Genomic DNA, 22500 nt, shown 5'->3' with positions numbered 1-22500 from the left:
AAAGTCGCACGTTGATTGTGACAATAACACGACTCTTCACGTGTCAAGCCCAAGTCTATCACGTTATGATTTTCACGTATATGACAATGACACGTCGCTTTTGATAGCTTCTGATGATCCGGATATCGTCACAGATAAAACTACCATATAGTCTTGCTCCAAACCCTGTATAGAGTGTGCTGATTTCCTTCACCTTTGTCCTGTTCCAACAGTGTTTCGTCTGTAATGATCTAGCCATTGAAAACACGTTAAACGCTAATCTTATATCCGGATGAAAAGTGACCTATTCGCTGATGTACTGGTATTTCACGTAATAATAATGAGCTAGGTAACAATATAAGACTTCGAATTATTCTCACTGGAATCATGCCGAATGTAGCAGCGATTTCTAGTCTTGTGAAGATTTACGAGATGATTCGGGGATGTTTCAAAGAATTCTTAACCCACTGCATCGGTGGGAGCAGTATTGCATCCAAATACATGACACTTCCTTTAACAGCGACTAGTGTCTAGCAAATTGTAACATTTAAGGTGTTGAAGTAGTGTTGCACTTCTTGCTGATGTAGGTCATTGTGAAATTTGAGTCTCCGTAACTGAAAAAACTACATTTCAAAATGATTTGGTTACCGAGGACAAAGTTTCATTTTAAAGTCAGTAGTGGCACTGACATTCCTGGATCTACACCTGTATTGTGTTCCAAAGAAGTTTCTTTATTCCAGACACACATCGTATGACATTTTCTGCTGTGAGAAGATCAGCAGCCTAATTGAAAAAGTTTTCACGCTTAAAGTACACTGGCACCTTCCCTTCATAAGTGTGAGAGTCCTTTGTCAAGAGCAATCATTTCATGTGGATGACTGCAATGAGGGTATGTACAATGCAGCATCGCGTCTTTGTTGTGGATTATGTTGAGAGACGGAAAATGGTGAAACCCAAATTCAAATTGTTCAAATGGCTCTGAGCACTATGGGACTTAACATCTGAGGTCATCAGTCCACTAGAACTTAGAACTACTTAAACCCAACTAACCTAAGGACATCAGACACATCCATGCCCGAGGCAGGATTCGAACCTGCGACCGTAGCTATCGCGCGGTTCCGGAAGGAAGCGCCTAGAACCGCTCGGCCACCGCGGCCGGTAGTGTTGAAACTCCTCCAGACATAAAGCTTTTTTTTTAACAACAGGTAGGCTTTTGAGATCAAAGTACCTCATCTGATGGTCGTATCGCGATCACTCCATGAGAGGAGAAGTCAGAAATTTAATCCAGACCATGGGTGCAAAGTTGGGTGATTATGAACATTAAATCGCGACTTCTACTCCCATTAGTAGTCAAATATAACAATGACAATTTATTGTATCTATCAGTAGTCGATGTGGCTAACATCCGTGTCGAGCACCATTTCACTGGAGTACGTTAGTTACAGTGGCTACAGAGGTGATACCTCTGTTGAGGTAGGTTGTCCACGACTCACGGGCGTAGTGTCCAACAAATACTTCGAAACCTCCTACCTACCAACATGACTTCAGACGAAACAGAGGTAGGCGGATACTTCATTATGTTGGACCTTCCACCTTCGTTAGTGTGTAGGAACGACAGAAAGTAGGTATCGCTCACTCAGTGGGTGTCCAGCATAGACATCCAACACACAGGGGATAAACAAAAACATGGAAACACGAAAACACATCACATTACCACGCCTAATTCGGTGTAGGAAACCCATTGGCCTTCAAAACAGGTATGAGTCGTCTCGAAATGGATTTACGGGACCCGTATGGTTTTTAAGGGAATCTTATATCATTCTTCCTGGAAAATAGTGCCAAGTTCAGGTAACGATAATATAGATGGATCGGGATTACCCACCATTGTCCTTAAGTAGACCACAAAGTCTCATAATCCTTGCTAGAAACGGAAGTACGACTTCAAACAGTCAAGACCCCTGCTGTACAGCATTTATTGTGATGACCGATTCCAGCAAACTACGTTGCCATCATCAGATCTGTAAAGCGTAAATCGACATCTTTAGGCGCACTGGTATCAGATGTAAAGGGATGTAAAAATTGACTACTCCATGGAATGGAATATAATTTCTGTAGTAATTTTCACTGAATCTTGACCAAATGCATCTTATATCCTATCATATCATAGAACTATATTTCATGAACATGAGAACAATAGTGTATCGGAAAGTCAAGCACAAAATAACTATTATATAAAACAACGTACATATTCCACTAGTTAAACACGCGCATGTTCGTACATTAGCACAATGAAGACTCTCAAGTAACCATCACAGCCCCCAGGTGACACTGTGGTAGTAGTTATAAACAAAAATACTTTGTGTCATATAAAGACAAACCAACGATACAAGAATGATAGACTGTAGACATACAATAAATAAATAGTCCAAATCAGAGAATGTACCACTTATTTTGTTATAATAATTATAAATTAATGTTGTATAAAATTGAAAACCACCTCAAAAAACGCAACAGGAAGCACTGTACCTTCAAAATATCGTATAATGTACAAGTAGTGAAGCCAGTCACTTGGAATGTTCGTAGTATAAAAACAGATACAATAAAAATATACATGTCATAAAATGCAGGCAGCATGAAATCTCGACTACCATACACTGTTCTTCGGTACCTCGGTGTAGTTTAGCAAACATGAAGGAACTACAATGGGAACATGAAGTGTTCCACTCATAAGGCTACAAACACGTCATTACAAGTACAGAAACCGTACAATGAAATCCCTTATCTGGCTTTATGCAGTCACAATATTTACACTATCAACATGCTCGAAAAAATGGTTCAAATGGCTCTGAATACTATGGGACTAGACTTCTAAGGTCATCAGTCCCCTAGAACTTAGAACTAATTAAACCTAATTAACCTAAGGACATCACATACATCCATGCCCGAGGTTCCAGACTGTAGCGCCTAGAACCGCTCGGCCACCTGGGCCGGCAACATGCTCGACTTTTAGAAGTTAGTATTGACAATGTCAAGCGTATATAATAACTCCTGGTAGTAATTTGACCTTGCAGAGTAACAATGGGGCCTATGGTATACCATGAAATGGCTGACCAAACCATCACCGAACCTCTGCTATGTTTCACACTCTGGACGTAAACGCTACCAGTAGTTGGAAAAAATGTGAAGTAAGGCTCATCCTACCAAATGATTCTCTTCCACTGCTCCTTAGCCCAGGTCTTCTGGCTTTGGCAAACTTTTTCCTATTTGGGGTATTCGTATCACTGTAGAGTAGCTGGGGATTCCAGCTTGTTCTACAATTCTCTGCTAAAGGATTTCTATTCGTGTTATTTTTATGCTGACTGGGTTCGCGAGTGCTACATTCATCTCTGCGGTGTCTTTTTGCAGCTGCCTTATTTTTCGTCACAATTCTCTACAAGGACTATCACGAACACTGAACACACAGTTATGCCCGCGTTGTGAAAAACTACGTGATGTTATTTTTCCACTTTCACCGTATGCGGTGTAAATCTTCGATACACTGCCTCTTGAAACACTAAACAGTTCTGCTAACTTGACTATGGAAGCACCCACCATATGAGCACCAACAATTTGCCCACGCCCCAAGTCACCTAGCCCCGACATAACGCACTCACAACTAGACAGGACATTGTTCTGAGCACGAATGACACTTGCAGTGTATTCAGGATAATACACAGTTGCCGCTCGTGACCGGATACAACAGCGGAGACTGCATGCTAGTCTAGCATCTGCATTCCTCAAGCCAACGGCCTTGTCGCAGTGGTAACACCGGTTCCCGTCAGATCACCGAAGTCAAGCGCTGTCGGGCTGGGCTAGCACTTGGATGAGTGATCATCCGGTCTGCCGAGCGTTGTTGGCAAGCGTGGTGCACTCAGCCCTTGTGAGGCAAACTGAGGAGCTACTTGACTGAGGAGTAGCGGCTCCGGTCTCGTGAACTGACGAAACGGCCGGTAGAGCGATGTGCTGACCACATGCCCCTCCATATCAGCATCCAGTGACACCTGTGGGCTGAGGATGACACGGCGGTCGGTCGGCACCGTTGGGCCTTCATGCTCCGTTCGGGTAAAGTTTACTTTTATGCGTTCCTCACGGTGTTTCTATGTTTTTGTCCATACCGGCTAGCAGACGGGGCAAAAATGTATCACTCGCAGGGTAATACAGCGTAACAACGATTCCATCGCGGGTAATGACCTGAATTCGACGACGGAAAGTCCACAACTTTCTTCACGTATTTCATATCCAACTGAAGTCAGTGATGATTAGATACCGCAGAGCTATCAGTTCACGGGGATGCTCAGGGCAACGACTCACCTGCTGTTGAAAACAGTCCCAGACGTGAAACTTCCTGGCAGATTAAAACTGCGTCTCGAACCGAGACTCGACCTCGGGACCTTTGCCTTTCGCGGGCAAGTGCACTACCAATTGAGCTGCCCAAGCACGACTCACGCTCCCTCCTCATAGCTTTAATTCCGCCAGTACCTCGTCTCCTACCTTCCAAACTTCACAGAAGCTCTCCTGCGAACCTTGCAGAACTAGCACTCCTGGAAGAAAGGAGAGTACTTGCCCGCGAAAGGCAAAGGTCCCGAGTTCGAGTCTCGGTCCGAGACAATGTTTTAATCTGCCAGGAAGCTTCGTATCAGCGCACACTCCGCTGTAGAGTTAAAATTTCATTCTAGTCCCAGACATTTTCTACGTGCTTATGATCAGGTGATTTAACAGACTAGTTGAGGTGCGATATGTGAACGTAGCTGCTGTCGAGTTGAGAGACGTAAGTGTCCACAGCACACGCCTCTTGAAGGTTTAGAAGAAGGGGCAACATTTGGTCATAGAGAATGTTGAAATAAACATATTTGTTGTTGCGCACTCTATTGTCAGTCACAGGCTCCAACCCCTTGCAACCCCTTGCACATCAAAGAGCCACCTCTGACGTGAACTATGTCCTCCACACACTGAAGAACAAACGACTCACTGGGACGTCTGTGAGCAGTTTGCCTAGCGTTGTTTCAAAATAGGCAAAATTGATATCCTCAGATCATACTATACGCTCCCAGTCAGCTTTTGTCAATTTTCTGTGTTATTTGACCCACGGATCACGTATGTGCCGGTGTGGGCAACGGTTTGTTCCGAGGTACGGGGTGCTTATAACTAAACTTTGAGGGGACCCCAGTGAAAAACAAGCAATCGTGGGACAATGAAATCGGGAAACATTTGTAAGGACATCCGGAAGAGAAATGACCAATAATCCATTGAAAGAAACACTTTTAATTTCCACAGGAGAGGATAAAAATTGTTAGCTGCGTATCATGTTTACGTTCCATGTTACAAACGTTGCTCAGTGTGACGAACTTCTGCGTAGGCAGCAGACTAGAATCTCAGTAGATATTGCTCTACTGCTACCCGAAACACCTCAGGTGGAATGTTAGCTATATCCCACGCTACGTTGATCTTCATCTTGAGGAGTGCACGAAGGGTCCAGAATTCTCAACCATGACAACGTGTTCAACAATTTATGGTGCAGTTGGCCATCGGCCTCTCCAAGGAGCAATTTCCAAATCGGCAGTTAATTCGAACATCCGAATCATGTTCTTCAACCCTAGAGCTGAAAGATAACGTCTCCGTAGTACTTTAATGCGCCAATACTCGCGAATGCGAGGAGTACTATTCGTGTTGGTTCGATAAAGCAGCTTTACAAAATTTTTGTAACTTTTTTGGGAAGAGCAACCTTATAAGCAGTATAAAATTATTGGAAACAAAAACAATTGCAATGGTTATTTTATTTAAAATGACAGGTCTCGGCCTAGTCTTAGACCATCTTCATAAATGCACCATCAGCTGAAGTTGACGACGTCTAAAACAGTAGGCTCAGTCACTGAAACCATTCGTGAAGAGGGCCTAAGACTAGGCCGAAACCAATCATTTTAAATAAAATAACCACCACGGAATTTACTGTTTATTTTTCAATAATTTTAAAAAGCTGTACTAGTAAAGCCCTGTTCATGTTGTGCAGACTCACGTTGAGTGTTTGCATCTGAGACGCTTACTGATGCTAGTGGTTCAAGACTACGTCCCCGTACCAGTGAAACGTCCCCTTTGAAAAATTAATGAATTGCTGTGCTGATAAACCTCTCACACTATTTGATTTTCAAACAGCTGAACAGAACTGAACGTACTCAGGCATTTCGCTCTTTACTTATTCTGATCAACACTAAACTGACACACAATATTTTTAGCGCAACACAATCTGACTTTCAATAATCCCTACAAAAGAATGGCCCTGACTAACAATAACCTATACCTTTCATGAATCATTTACCTCACAAAAATCTTCGTTACTCGAACTACTGCAATACATCGAGCCCCAATACTGCCAGCTAAATAAAAGATTCTAACTACTGAAGGCACTAACTACTGATAGGCATAGCTAGCAAATGAAAGATTATGATAGAGAACAAACAATGTATTTACCTTAATAGTTCATGATATCCAGGCTTACAAATTTACTCTTTCTGATGGACACACGTCAAAATCATTCGCTCTCAAAACTCCGCCGTCTCTCTCCCCACATCCACCACTGCTGGCGGCTCACCTCCAACTGCGCAATGCTACGCGCTGTTCACATCCAGCTGCCCAACACTACAGTAGTGAATATTTCAACAATGCCAACCAGCCACAGACTGCACACAGCACACCCAGTGATTTTCATACACAGCACTACGTGGCATTACCACTATAAAAACCTAAACAGCCTACTTACACCTGTACCGGCCCGTAATGGCGACTCGTGACACTAACACTGCTAACAACGGAAATCAAAGTCTGGACATCATTCCTATTAAGTTGGGTATTCATACGGTAAACATCTTTCCGTCTACATTGACTGACGTAACGAAAGTTTAATTATAACTACCATATAGATGGCAGTTATAAGAGTCGAGGGGCATGAAAGAGAAGCAGTGGTTGGGAAAGGAGTGAGACAGGGTTGTAGCCTCTCCCCGATGTTATTCAATCTGTATATTGAGCAAGCAGTAAAGGAAACAAAAGAAAAATTCGGAGTAGGTATTAAAATTCATGGAGAAGAAGTAAAAACTTTGAGGTTCGCCGATGACATTGTAATTCTGTCAGAGACAGCAAAGGACTTGGAAGAGCAGTTGAACGGAATGGACAGTGTCTTGAAAGGAGGATATAAGATGAACATCAACAAAAGCAAAACGAGGATAATGGAATGTAGTCAAATTAAATCGGGTGATGCTGAGGGGATTAGATTAGGAAATGAGACACTTAAAGTAGTAAAGGAGTTTTGCTATTTAGGGAGTAAAATAACTGATGATGGTCGAAGTAGAGAGGATATAAAATGTAGACTGGCAATGGCAAGGAAATCGTTTCTGAAGAAGAGAAATTTGTTAACATCGAGTATAGATTTAAGTGTCAGGAAGTCGTTTCTGGAAGTATTTGTATGGAGTGTAGCCATGTATGGAAGTGAAACATGGACGATAAATAGTTTGGACAAGAAGAGAATAGAAGCTTTCGAAATGTGGTGCTACAGAAGAATGCTGAAGATAAGGTGGGTAGATCACGTAACTAATGAAGAGGTATTGAATAGGATTGGGGAGAAGAGAAGTTTGTGGCACAACTTGACTAGAAGAAGGGATCGGTTGGTAGGACATGTTTTGAGGCATCAAGGGATTACCAATTTAGTATTGGAGGGCAGCGTGGAGGGTAAAAATCGTAGGGGGAGACCAAGAGATGCATACACTAAGCAGATTCAGAAGGATGTAGGTTGCAGTAGGTACTGGGAGATGAAGAAGCTTGCACAGGATAGAGTAGCATGGAGAGCTCCATCAAACCAGTCTCAGGACTGAAGACCACAACAACAACATATTTGCTCCATTAAGTTTCGGGAATGCAGCCGCATGTATTCTGCTTCTTCTTCTAATATTTCGGCTGTATACCTTTCAGCCATCTTCAGAGAGAGCCGTACGACTGACGCTCCAGCGCTCGCTCCATCCTTTTAAACTCGCGGACCGCGCCACTGCGCATGCGGCCACAGATAAACAAGGCGCCAGTGATGTTGATTGGCGGCAAAGACGTACAATATGCATGAGTTACGTCTGTGACTGCGCATTCGATCCATGCTGGGAGGTCGATATATTACTGGGAGCTGAACTGTAGCGACGTCTTTGTAAGTTCAATATTGAAAGTGCCGGATTCCATGATTTATCTAATGTGAAACCGCTGTCTCTATTAATTAAATTCTTTGTCAAGCGGATTTCAATGGCCTCTTTTACTACGGAGTCCCAGAAAGATGAAACAGAAGCCAGAATTTTGACATTTTCGTATACCATAGAGTGACCAGAATCAATACAATGCTCTGCCACAGCCGATTTATTGGGTTGTAAGAGCCGAGTGTACCTGCGATGTTCCGTACACCTCTCTTGGACTGTACGATTCGTTTGTCCAATGTATGAAAGGCCACATTCACATGGTATCTTGTAAACTCCAGGCTTGCGGAGTAGTAAGTCATCTTTAACGGAACCCAGGAGTGCAGCCGTCTTCGCCGGTGGACGAAAAATCACTTTTACTTTATGTTTAGTGAGGATCCGTCCTATTTTGGATGAAAGGCTTCCCACATACGGCAGGAAAGCCATGGATTTAAATGTTTCCTCGTCATCTTCTGCATTCCTTATGGACACCTTAGGTTTTATTTGTAGTGCCTTACGTATCTGTTGTGGAGAATACCCGTTGTCCTCAAAAACTCTCTTCAGATGTAAAAGTTCGTCTTTTAAACTACTTTCATCAGATATGACGTGTGCTCGGTGTACCAAAGTTCTTAGAACACTACTCGTCTGCGAAGGATGGTGACAGCTATTTGCATGTAAATATAAGTCCGTATGGGTCGGTTTCCGATAAACTGCATGACCCAAAGTGCCATCTTCTTTGCGCCGAACCAAGACATCCAAAAATGGAAGACATCCCTCCTTTTCCACTTCCATTGTGAACTGAATTTGTCCATGGATAGAATTCAGATGGTTTAAGAAGTCCTGCAATTTGTCCTCGCCATGGGGCCACACTACAAAGGTATCATCAACGTACCTCCAAAAAACTGTAGGCTTCAAACTAGCAGACTCCAGGGCCTTCTCCTCAAAGTCCTCCATAAATAAATTGGCCACCAAGGGTGGCCCTGGAGTCTGCTAGTTTGAAGCCTACAGTTTTTTGGAGGTACGTTGATGATACCTTTGTAGTGTGGCCCCATGGCGAGGACAAATTGCAGGACTTCTTAAACCATCTGAATTCTATCCATGGACAAATTCAGTTCACAATGGAAGTGGAAAAGGAGGGATGTCTTCCATTTTTGGATGTCTTGGTTCGGCGCAAAGAAGATGGCACTTTGGGTCATGCAGTTTATCGGAAACCGACCCATACGGACTTATATTTACATGCAAATAGCTGTCACCATCCTTCGCAGACGAGTAGTGTTCTAAGAACTTTGGTACACCGAGCACACGTCATATCTGATGAAAGTAGTTTAAAAGACGAACTTTTACATCTGAAGAGAGTTTTTGAGGACAACGGGTATTCTCCACAACAGATACGTAAGGCACTACAAATAAAACCTAAGGTGTCCATAAGGAATGCAGAAGATGACGAGGAAACATTTAAATCCATGGCTTTCCTGCCGTATGTGGGAAGCCTTTCATCCAAAATAGGACGGATCCTCACTAAACATAAAGTAAAAGTGATTTTTCGTCCACCGGCGAAGACGGCTGCACTCCTGGGTTCCGTTAAAGATGACTTACTACTCCGCAAGCCTGGAGTTTACAAGATACCATGTGAATGTGGCCTTTCATACATTGGACAAACGAATCGTACAGTCCAAGAGAGGTGTACGGAACATCGCAGGTACACTCGGCTCTTACAACCCAATAAATCGGCTGTGGCAGAGCATTGTATTGATTCTGGTCACTCTATGGTATATGAAAATGTCGAAATTCTGGCTTCTGTTTCATCTTTCTGGGACTCCGTAGTAAAAGAGGCCATTGAAATCCGCTTGACAAAGAATTTAATTAATAGAGACAGCGGTTTCACATTAGATAAATCATGGAATCCGGCACTTTCAATATTGAACTTACAAAGACGTCGCTACAGTTCAGCTCCCAGTAATATATCGACCTCCCAGCATGGATCGAATGCGCAGTCACAGACGTAACTCATGCATATTGTACGTCTTTGCCGCCAATCAACATCACTGGCGCCTTGTTTATCTGTGGCCGCATGCGCAGTGGCGCGGTCCGCGAGTTTAAAAGGATGGAGCGAGCGCTGGAGCGTCAGTCGTACGGCTCTCTCTGAAGATGGCTGAAAGGTATACAGCCGAAATATTAGAAGAAGAAGCAGAATACATGCGGCTGCATTCCCGAAACTTAATGGAGCAGTCATTGCGCCGCGAAAACCTGAAGACTCACAACAACATATTTGGCTGCAAGTGTCTATTGCATGCACTTCCCTTCGGAAGGTTCGGACTAAACCTCGCTGAAATGGTCCGGCATTGACTGACAGTGGTAATTTCTGTCGGATTCGGAAAGGATTGTCATTGGCGTGACACACTTCAGTGCCTGACGTACTTCTATGACCGTTGTTCATACGCTGTGTTACGCGACTGAGAGTGGCGCACCGTTCTTTGTAGACACGTTGGACAGTCCACAACGATACACCAGCAAGCTGGGCAATTACATTCGCGTTGATGGGCATGTCCAAACACGACTGCTCGTTTCTGCCGTTCTGACCACGTCTCCGCGTCGGCCCAGCTTAACCGCGCTGATCGATACAGCTGTTTGGAAGGTCGACGATGGAGGGTAACATGACCGCACGATACTAGCTCTACAGCACGAGAGTGACCAGCGTGATCTTTTAATGTGTTGTCTGGCGAGTTTATCCTCGCCCCACCCGTAGTCTGCACCGCTGACTCGGTACTCTATAACGTGTGGGGGAAGCGCTTGGCAGGTGACGCGCCGCTGCCTGCGCAGGTGGGGTCCACAACCGTGGCCTCCGTCCCGACACACCACAGCCAATGTAAGCCATCCGCGGGCGATGCGACCGCGCCCTGGCGTCGCAGCGACACACCGCTGCTGTGGCGGCTTTTTGTGGCCCGGCTTTCTTTATTTGCTGCTGCCGCTGTCGCTGGTGGCTCGGCGCGTCTGCTCCTGGTAAGCTGATACCATCAGCTGCGGCTACCTGCAGCCGACAGGTGGCGTCCCGAGCAACGGCGCTCCGGAGTTGCCCGCCGCCTCCCTCACAGGCGTTCTGCCCTCGCTGCTCGCTGTTGTTTACCCTTTACGTCTTGTTGATATATCACCTCCCGCTGTGTTTGCGATTCTTCTGTCTGCTCGCCTTCACCTCTCGATCCATCACAACAGTGACAGGTTTACGAAAACTGCACGTCGAAGCAAGAGCGTATTGGCAATGTAAGCCCGATTTTGCAGCGTCGGACCGAAGTTAGATAGGATCCCGGTGTCTACTCACAGGGCACGCAAATTCCCGTACATTACGGACCAGTGGTTTATGGATGCAGAGCTGGTGCCCGACAGCGTCCCAGAAGTGTTCGCCGGCCATTGTGGCCAAGCGGTTCTAGGCGCTTCAAAAATGGTTCAAATGGCTCTGAGCACTATCGGACTTAACATCTGAGGTCATCGGTCCCCTAGAACTTAGAACTACTTAAACCTAACTAACTTAAGGACATCACACACATCCATGCCCGAGGCAGGATTCGAACCTGCGACCGTAGCAGTCGCGCGGTTCCAGACTAAAGCGCCTAAGCCGGCCGCGGTGGCCGAGCGGTTCTAGGCGCTTCAGTCCGGAACCGCGCGACTGCTTCGGCCGCAGGTTCGAATCCTGCCTCCGGCATGGATGTGTGTGATGTCCTTAGGTTAGTTACCTTTAAGTAGTTCTAAGTTCTAGGGGACTGATGACCTCAGATGTTAAGTCCCATAGTGCTCAGAGCCATTTGAACCATTTGAACCAGAAGTGTTCCATCGGGGTCATATCAGGAGAATTTGATGGCCAAGGTCTCTCAGTCGCACTCTTCAAACTACTGCAGCACCATTCTGACCTCGTGGCGCGGAGAATTATCCTATTGGAAAACGAATTCAACCATCGGGGAAGACATTAAGCATGAAGGGATGCATTTGGACTGCAGTAATATTTAAATAAGGAAATTTTCACTCTGCAACGGACTATGAGCTTACAACTAGACAGCGGATTTTAGGTAAAAACCTATTTCGGTCCTGAGTTCCTGTTTGCATAAAAATTTGTACTTATGCGTTTCATGACTATTTACACTTAATAGCGTTAATTCTACAGGACCTACAAATGCCTATTTCGACGTTAGTGCCTATTTTTGCCTATTTCGGCTTTAATATCTTAAAAAGTGCCTATTTCATCACATAAGACAGTGGCTCCAAGTTTTTCCACACTATACGACAGATGGAAAAAAATATGTTCTGCCCAGCGTGCAGCAAGGTGGCTTGTTGATATGCGCTCATGCTTCGTATTTGCCTAACACTTCGGTTTTTTTTTATTTTTTTATATCGCTATCCCTGTTAATACCAAATACTCTTTATAGGTGTTTTATTATTCAGATGTAAAAAATAGATTAAGGATCTTTAGGTTAAAACCTATTTTTTTTCCTAAGCTCCAATTTGCATATAAGTTGGTACTTACGCGTTTCATGACTAACTAAACTGAATATCGTTAGTTCTATGGGACCTAAAATTGCGTATTTCGACGTTGACGCCTAATTTTACCTATTTCGGCATCAAAATCCTAAAAAGTACCCATTTCGTTAACCTGACATAGAGTTCTTGTGTTTTCAAAGATTAGAAACAGGAAGTAAACTTAGGTCTCTACATCTCGTCGAAAGCGATGGTCGTTAGAGACTGTTTACAATTCCTTTGCTTGCCTTACTACCAACAGCACTCGGCACGGTTGAATGGCCATCAATCCAAGTACGCGCCGAGCGCGAGAGTACTTAACTTCGGTGAGCGAATGGGAACCGGTCAGAGATTTGAGTTACACATTAGAATCGAAGGTGGGAGTACTAAATGCTATATTTCAAAATATTTCGTTCGTGGGATTCTGGCCAGCTGTGTATTTTCGCAAAGAAACGGTTTCATAGGCCTTAAGCTGAGCACGGATTAAAAAATCACAATGTTAGCTAAATTACTGCCCTTCGCGCATTTTCTCGCTGCTGTCTACAGGCAATCCTATCAAACTTCTCTGTTTCGTGAAAGGTATTATACGTGAAATTTCCGATTCGAAAAATAATTTGCCTGTAGTGAGATGTTTTCATCTGAAACACCGGTAGATTCCATTCGCTTGTTCAGAAGGGGCGGCCATCTGTCAGGTGCCGTATGTCCAGCAACGAGTACGGTACTCCCCCTACCGCTCCCATGCACCGGAGTAAAAAAAAAAAAAAAAAAAAAAAAAGTCACCGTTCACCTTTTCCCAGCGAAAACAAATCAGTACATTGTGTAGCGACCGATGTGTTAGGTGCAAAATAAATTCTAGTTTCTGTGTGAGAATACTACGCCATGCCGAAAACAGCTAGTTAAAAGTCTACTCATATAAGGCAGTGGCTGCAAGTATACAACAGATGGGAAAATTAATTTGTGCCATGCATGCAACAAGGAGGTTAGTTGATGTTTTTCTTAGACTTCTTTTTTTCCTGTCACTTAGGATTCTTTTTTATCGCTACCCTTTAGTAATACCAAATACTCTTTATATGCGATTCTAAACTGCATTTCCCTTTTCTCTCGTATTAGGTTTCGAGTGTTAAGAAATCTAACTTAACTCAGCATGCAGATGGAATCGCACATAAAGCTAATGTTGAACTAAAGTCCAAATTCAAGCAAACTCTTTTAATCAATAAATCTGGTGAATCCTCCGAAAAAAAAAAACAAGTTCTGCAGTGATTTGTGTCATGCACTTGTGGCAGCAAACATCCCCTTTCGGAAACTAGAAAACCCTATTTTCGGAGGATTTCTTGAGAAGTACTGCCATCAGGGTATTCCTGAAGAGTCAACTTTACGTAGGAATTATGTGGATTCAGCTTACAATGCTGCATTGCACAGAATCCGAGAAGATGTTGGAGAATCTTGTATATGGATTTCTGTGGATGAAACTACCGACAGTCTTGGCCGTTACATTGCAAACCTGATTATTGGCAAGATAGATCCAGATGCTCCATCCAGGGCTCATTTGATTTACTCAAAACAGCTTGCAAAAACTAACCAACAAACAATAGCACAGTTTGTGAACAATAGGCTGAAGCTGCTATACCCGAACGGAGTGGATGAGAATAAAGTGCTTCTGGCCGTCACTGATGCTGCTGCATATATGATACCCATTGATGCTGTGCGTAACTTGTGTAGTGCATGCGATAAACCGCATAGCAGAGCAAGTAAGGCTACAATTTCCTAAAGTAAATAAAGTAATATCTATGGTGAAGAAAATTCTTGTTAAGGCAACATCAAGAATACAGGCATTGAAAGAACAGCTTCCAGATGTCCCATTGCCGCCAGAGCCCGTTGTCACCCGCTGGGGCACGTGGCTGATAGCACCAGAATACTATAGTACGCATCTCTCAGCTGTCCAGAAGGTGGTTGAAAATATACCGGAGGATGCTGCATCCGTAACTGCAGCAATGGAGTTACTCAAAGAGTCTTCTTCAAAACGGGGCTTATCTTACATTAGGGCCCACTACACATTTATGGAAAGAATAATTTCACAATTAGAAGGCTCAGCGAGACCTATCTACGACAATATTTCTTTGCTTGAAGAAATCAACATGAAAATTAAAGAAGCGCCAGGTGCAGTAGGGGAAAAAGTACGGGCAAAAATGCAAACGGTTTTGCAAAAGAACACTGGCCTGAAGGAGTTGTGTGCAGCTGCCGACATACTTAGTGGAAAATCCAGGACTCCTGACTGCAGCATTCCTGTCCAACATGTGCCGAAAATGAAGTACGCCCCTGTCACATCTGTTGATGTAGAACGTTCTTTTTCAGCGTACAAACTGATTCTGACTGACAAGCGCCACAGTTTTCCACTAGAAAACCCTGAAAAGATTTTGGTTATTTATTGTGAAGCCAACTATGGTCAGAATATGAGACACTACGAATGTATTAATTAAACCATTATCACATCTTTTTTACGGAGATCTTTAGCTTGCAGGAACTCAAAAATATTTGGAGTTATGTTCAACATTAATGTTGTAGATTGCTGTGCTCTGTAACTGTGTAAATATTCATTCTCCTTGTTTTAATGACTAATAAGATGTTCATACTGTCAACAGTGTGTATTTTAATTTATTTTTACTTTCTCTGCATCATTTTTATTAGAACCTTTTTAGGTTTTATATAGCCTAAATGTACTGAAGGAGCCTATTTTAGGTGCCTAAAACACACTTTTTACGACCTAAAAATCCGTGGTCTACTTATAACACTTCCTTTCTGCTACTACTATATCATAACCTTAAAGTTGAAGGCAGATCGTTAAATAAAACTATCTTGTTAAAGCAATTATTGTACAACGCAACAGAGCAGTGTTACCCTCTGAGAGGAATTTTGTTATGTTGACCGTGTTGTACCTAACGGAGGTGGCTTATCGAAAGTGAAAGTCAGAATTACGTAAACATTTAGACAGTAACAAATAATGTTTTACCTAGCTACACTGTTTAGAGAACAAGGAAAACGGTCGCCAGCCTAATTAGGCAAGAGAATGATTAACATTCTTGTTTAAGAAAACAGTTATTAGTAACTTTAACGGAGAAACACAACCTATACTTTACCACAAGCGAGTGCAATGAACTCTGACACCTGCATATGTTCACGGTTAAGATGGGAAGCTGACAGAGCAGGACAGACTATTTGCATAAATATAACAGATAACGGAACACAATATTACTTTCAGGACTTATTCAACTGAATAAGTTTTATAACATTACTATTAATATTCACTGCAGAATCATTAATTGGACATAGGTTCAGTATTATTGTTCAAACATTTTCCTAGCTGACATAAAATTATACATCTAGTTCACTGCAAAATTATGAAGTGGTCACAGGTTAAATATCTCTCAACTAAATACTATTCTATTTAGAATGAAAATTAAATGGAATTCACTAACATGTTACTTCACTGTCTTTTGATAAAAAAAATTATTGTTTTCATAGATAGTGGTAAAGGATAACCTGTGGATCTCATTACACAATTAATATGCACTTTCAATACCCAAAAGAAACAAGTGCTTAGCAAGCATCCAACTTTCCACAATTGCAATTCACGACTTTTACTGCAGTGAGACACAATGTTGACAAATTTACAAGAAACTGACCCACCTTATGAAATTTACTACAGGCTGCACTATGATCATTAACTAAGCAAAACTTTATTAGCCTCAGTTTTACGAATTTTAATTTTTTAAAAGAAACAGCAAATTGTCTTTATTACCACAGTCTTCTACTTTCAAGTAAATGATTAAATAGGTAATCATAGTTCAAATGGAGAGAAAACTGAGAGGTGTTGTGATAAGGAAAAAATCAAGGTAGATACATAAATCCAGTTATAAGTTACCTTATATTTGTGCACACTAAAACATCCAATAAGCTGATCCTTCACTGTACGTTACTATAGTATTCCGTTACAGTGATTGCGCAATGTGGTGGCAACTGCATGTTGGTAGGTGGATTCGCAGGCGGAATTGCTGGACTCTGGCCCTTCTTGGTGGCGATGATGAATACCAATTCCAGAATCGTTCCAGCTATTTATCCATCCATCCGAGGCATTGGAAAGCAGCAGAAAAAGCCTCTCTCGGAACCAGCGCAATATACAACTTGTACATGGCAGTACACAGTTTGGTAGCTCGTCCCCGACTGACTCTTGTTCCACCTTTTCTACCTAGGCCAACCACAATTTGCGCGCGCTACACAGTTCCGTTCCCGAGGGGAACTACATTACCTTTTACAGACCACATAACTAAGAATCCTGGGTGAAGGTCAGCAGTTTACATAACAGCAAACAAACATTTTAAATAAAACAGAACATTTGCACATACTGACATTTCTAAACAAAATTATTTATACAAATTCCAAATATATACAGTAAGTTTTGTCTCCCTCCCATTGGGACAAAGGATTTAAATGACAGGTATACTACATTGCATAGAATCAAACCATGACATCAAAGTTTTTTCAAAGAAAGAAGTATACAATTTTGTGTTATCGATTCAATCAAACAACATTTACAGAAGCTCAACGATGTAACATTAAGTAAAACGAAAGCAAAATAAATCAGTAGAGTATTAGAGGTATGGTGTTACAAGCTGATATGAAGCTTTGTGGCAGATTAAACTGTGTCCTGACCGAGACTCGAATTCGTATCTTTTGTCTTTCGGGGGCAAGGGCTCAGTATGTAGACCACTCGTCCGTGAAAGGCATAGGTCCCGGGTTTTTAATATTCACATCATCCATATATGTCATGGTGTTCTCGATTACAACCGCAGCTCCTACATAAGGTTAGAAGAATGTCCTCCATAGCGAAATACACTAAAGAGCAAAAGAATATGGTACACCTGCGTAATACCGTGTAGAGCCCCCTCGAGCACGCAGGAAGTGCCGCAACACGACGTGGCATGAACTCGACTAATGTCTGAAGTAGTGATGGAGGGTGAAACGCGTACGTTTCATATGTAATCATTACCAGCGATGGCGAGACATGACAGAATCTCGGACCAGAGAGTTATTTATCGTTCCTAGTCTGCGCTTGACCGCGCGAGTGTTCAGTTGCGAGTTGTACTCTGTCTGTAGTAGTCAATCGGCAGTTGTGTGTAGCGAGTCGGCATGCGTCCGCGGTGTGCTCTGTCATTTTCAAATACCTTAGACTTTTTTACACCTAAAAATTGCTCGTAATCAACGTTCTCGTCACTGAATGTGTGAACACGTTCACGATTACATAAGAATCTGTTTGTCTGTATGTTTTCGGATTTTAAGTCGCGTACTCTCTGTAAATTATCCCAATTATACTGGCTGTGTGAATCTGACAAATGTTCGCAAAGTGGCGTCTGCTGTGATGTGTTAAACGCTGAAATATTTTTCATCTCTGTTACTTCTTGCTGTAAACTTGACAATTTTCTACGTAATGTATTATTAGACGAATCTATCTCATTGATTGTCTGCTGTAGATTTTGGAATTCAGGTGTTTGGTTAAACGAAATCGGTGAAGTATCGTCCGATTTGCTGTCATTATTACTTTCGATAACATCATTACGACTGGCCAATTCATCATATTTTTCAGTCAGTATTTTTACCTGATCATCGTTTTTAGTGTCAGAAGCATTAATTTGGTTTTGTATTTTACGTGTGGTTTCGTTCAATTTTTTAACGTCAGCTTTAATGACATCGGAATCCTGTGTTAGTTCTAAATGTTCGAGTCTGTCTGTCACTGTCTGAAAGTCTGCTGTGTGTGTGTGTCTGTTTTCGATTTAAGATCGGAAATTTCATCACGTAATTCTGTGTTCAACTGCTTGATGGTATTAATTTCGTCCGATACTGTAGCAATATTGTTGTCTACATATGTTTTCGCTTTCGCAAACAATTTACGTTTATCTTCCTGCCTCTGTGCGGTGATTGTTTCCATGACTTGTCGTTTTACTTTATTCTGAGCCTGTATAAATTTACGGAAACGGGTATCACTGTTTTGTTGGTGATGTTTAAAACGCTCGTCAATTTGACTGTTCTGTTGTTCGAATTTCGCGTCTATCTTTGCATCCATTGTGCGCGAAAGTTCTGGTGTCATTACTTTAAACTCGTCGCGTAATTGTGTTGCTTTTTCAGAGCATTGTTTACCGACTGCACTAATTTCTTCTCTAAGTGTTTCTGTTGTAGCTGTTTGCATATCTCTTAATTCTTGAGCAACAGATCTAATTTCTCCACTACTCTTCTTAGCACAAGCCTCAATTTCCACACGTAATTGTTCCTTAGTATCATGACACTGCGCGGCAACGGCTCTAATCTGTTCACTAAGCTGTCTGGAATTGTTGTCTAATTTTTCATTTAACTGTCTGGAATTGTTGTCTAATTTTTCATTTAACTGTCTGGAATTGTTGTCTAATTTTTCATTTAGTTGTTGTTTGAGATTTTCGTTATTTTCATTAAGTTGTTGTTTGAGATCTTCTTTAAGTTGTTTGGAATTGCTATCTAGTTGTTTGAAATTTTCACTAAATTGTTATCTTCACTCTGTTGTTTGGAATTGTTATCTATTTGTTTGAAATTTTCCTTAAATTGTTTGTTATCTTCACTAATTTGTAGCAATAATGCCATAATTTGATCCAGACCAATATTACCTACTCTATTCACTGTGCTGTTTGATGACGTACCTGCAATTGTCACGTTTTGTGTAACCATTTGGTTATTCTGTGATTCTTGAAAATGTTTCCCAATCGGATGTGCACTGTTAGTCACTACACCGGAATTAAATACGTCCGTCGTACTCTGATTACTCTGTTCATGTTCATTAGAAAAATTTATCTGTTCGTCACGTAAATCCTGCAAACCGGGTGTGTCAAGCTGGGCAGCGCTCATTGCAACAGAACGCCCCGCGTCATCAATTGTCGTTAGATTAACAGACGACACAATTGAATTCGTCTGTTCACCACTAGGATTAAAATCAACATTAATGGTCGGTACGCACTGATTGCCAGTAAATGGAGGATTGTCATCATTACACTGCGTGTCGCAAGTACTATCGGTCAAGTTGTTTAACTCGGTTATTTCACTCACTATACCTCGCGATGTACTATTAACAGTTTTTCGCGGCATTTTTACACAAATCACAATTATTCAATAATGAAACAAAGACAATACAAAATCCAACAAACACTAGCTTGAAATGAATCTTTTCTTTAAATGAGTTACTTTATAAAAAGTTATTATTGGGGCATCATTTTTGAACAAATTAATTACAATTAACATACGTTATTAGCTGAGCGCAATGATGCTTCATTACCTTCTACAATAATATACATATCGTCCACCACATTCCTGACCAGACTCGTGGGCAGAGCACACCGCGGACGCATGCAGACTCGCTACACACAACTGCCGATTGACTACTACAGACTACAACTCGCAACTGAACACTCGCGCGGTCAAGCGCAGACTAGCAACGATAAATAACTCTCTGGTCAGAGATTCTGTCATGTCTCGCCATCGCTGGTAATGATTACATATGAAACGTACGCGTTTCAAGGGAACTGACACCATGAATCATACAGGACTGTCCATGAAGAGTACGAGGGGATGGAGAACTCCTCTGAACAGCTCGTTGCAAAGCATCCCAGATATACTCAATAATGTTCATGTGTGGGGAGTTTGGTGGCCAGCGGAAGTGCCTGAATTCAGAAGAGCGACTCTGCAGCAATTCTCGACGTGTGGGATGTCGCATTGTCATGCTGGAACTGTCCAAGTCCGTCGAAATTCACAATGGACATGAATGGATGCAGGTGATCAGACAGGTTTCTTACGTAAGTGTCATCTGTCAGAATCGTTTCTAGACGTATCAGGAGTTCCATATCACTCCAACTGCACACGCTTCACATCATTACAGCCACCAGCTTGAACAGTTCTGTGCTGACATGAAGGGCCTATGGATTCATGAGTTGTCTCTGTACACATACACAACAAACCACTCAATACAATTTGAAACGAGACTCGTCCGATCAGGCAACATGTTTCCAGTCATCAACAGTCCAATGTCGGTGTCGACGGACCCAGGCGAGGCGTAAAGCTTTGTGTCGTGCAATCATCAAGGGTATACGAGTGGGCCTTCGGCTCCGAAAGCCCATATCGATGATGTTTCGTTGAATGGTTCGCTTGCTGGCACTTGTTGATGGCACAGCATTGAAATCTGCAGCAATCTGCGGAAGGGTTGAACTTCTGTCACGTTGATTAATTCTCTTCAGTCGTCGTTGGTCCCGTTCCTGCAGGACGTTTTTCCGGCCTTAGCGATATCGGAGATTTGATGTTCTACCGGATTCGAACAGCCTTTCGCCTCGATGACAGCGTGTCCGTACAGGACTCTGGACCTGGTGTCAGTAGAAACGTGATTCATCCGACGATGTGACGCGTTTCCATGGATCCAGCATTGCTCTCTGCGTCAAACAAATCACTGGCTATCCTGTTTTACAGACAGAAAAGGGCTGCAATCTCCACGTTCCGTGATGAATTGTTAAGGGGCTCCGGAAAGGCTCAAAATCATGAAAAGTTCAATTTTTACTTTTTTGCGTTTTCTGAATCTGCAGACTATTACCTTTTAATAGATATATAATTTATTCAATTCCGAAGACTACAACTATTTTAAATTTTTTTTTGAAATGTGTTCTACATGGGCGTGACCCACTGTGGCGCTGTTAAACTGCTGTCAAATGGTGTTCTTATTAACGTCCGTGTTCATCAGGTACATTTTAGTGATGTGAGATAAAGTATGTGTTGTGGCTAACCTTGTTTTCAGAGACTTAGCAGCACCTGAACTGTTGAAGAAGTGTATTCACGGAAAAACTCAAAACCCCAATGAAAGTGTAAATAGTGTTATATGGTCGAGAATCCCCAAGACTGTATTTGTTGGAATAGAAACACTTCACTTTGGTGTGTATGATGCTGTTGCGACTTTCAATGATGGCAACATTGTAAGGTGCAAGGTACTTAGAAATATGGGAATGAAGATAGGTTCTAACATGGTACGAGCGATGCTTGCTTTAGACAAGGAACGCCTTCGGGCTGCAGACAGGGCTGTAAAGAGTCTAGAAATACAAGCAAGAGTAAACAGGAGGAGGAACAAGAGGAAGCTGGAGGAGGAGTTTGCAGAGGATGAAGATAATCCATCCTATGGACCTGGAATGCACTAAAAAGTTAATCCAATCTTTGTCGCTCGATTCCCAAAACTTTTATTTTCTCATACTAATTACATGTTTTCTAAGGATCTTCCAAACATATTTGTTTCAAACTTTCAGTAAATGTTACACAGTACCTTCTGCATAATTCAACACAGCCTTTTTCCAAAAAACTGTATATTTTTGAATATATAAATAAAAAATTGCAAAAAAATGTTGTGAATTTTCATTACAATTGAAAAAAAAATCATCTTTAATAACTGGACTCAAATTTTGTAAAATCCCTGTGTTAAGTTGTAGCCCATATTCCAGTAAATAATCTGTAAAAAGTTCAACTTCCTATCTCAAATACTTTGTGAGGAAAGATGTAATTTATAAGCGTTATTTTAACTTTGCAAGTATAGGGCGTTCCGGAGCCCCTTAATATCGCCCACTGATGATTTTACTGTCCTTCAGTTACCATCCGTAAATGCTCGCGCCAGCAGCACGCAGACAGCCAGTCAGATTCGCTATTTCTGACACGTTCGTTCCCAGGCGTCGAGCCATAACAA

The 22500-nt window shown here is 42.2% G+C and overlaps 1 pseudogene; it reads left to right on the top strand.

Annotated features, from left to right (window-relative positions):
- The first annotated feature begins 3759 nt into the window (after positions 1–3759).
- LOC126261224 (5S ribosomal RNA) lies at positions 3760–3877 on the top strand (annotated as a pseudogene).
- The last annotated feature ends 18623 nt before the right edge of the window (positions 3878–22500 follow it).

Source organism: Schistocerca nitens, chromosome 5 (assembly GCF_023898315.1).
Source record: "Schistocerca nitens isolate TAMUIC-IGC-003100 chromosome 5, iqSchNite1.1, whole genome shotgun sequence".
Taxonomy (NCBI): Eukaryota; Metazoa; Arthropoda; class Insecta; order Orthoptera; family Acrididae; genus Schistocerca; species Schistocerca nitens.
Note: the sequence above shows the minus strand (reverse complement) of the source record. Positions and strands in the feature narration are given on the sequence as shown.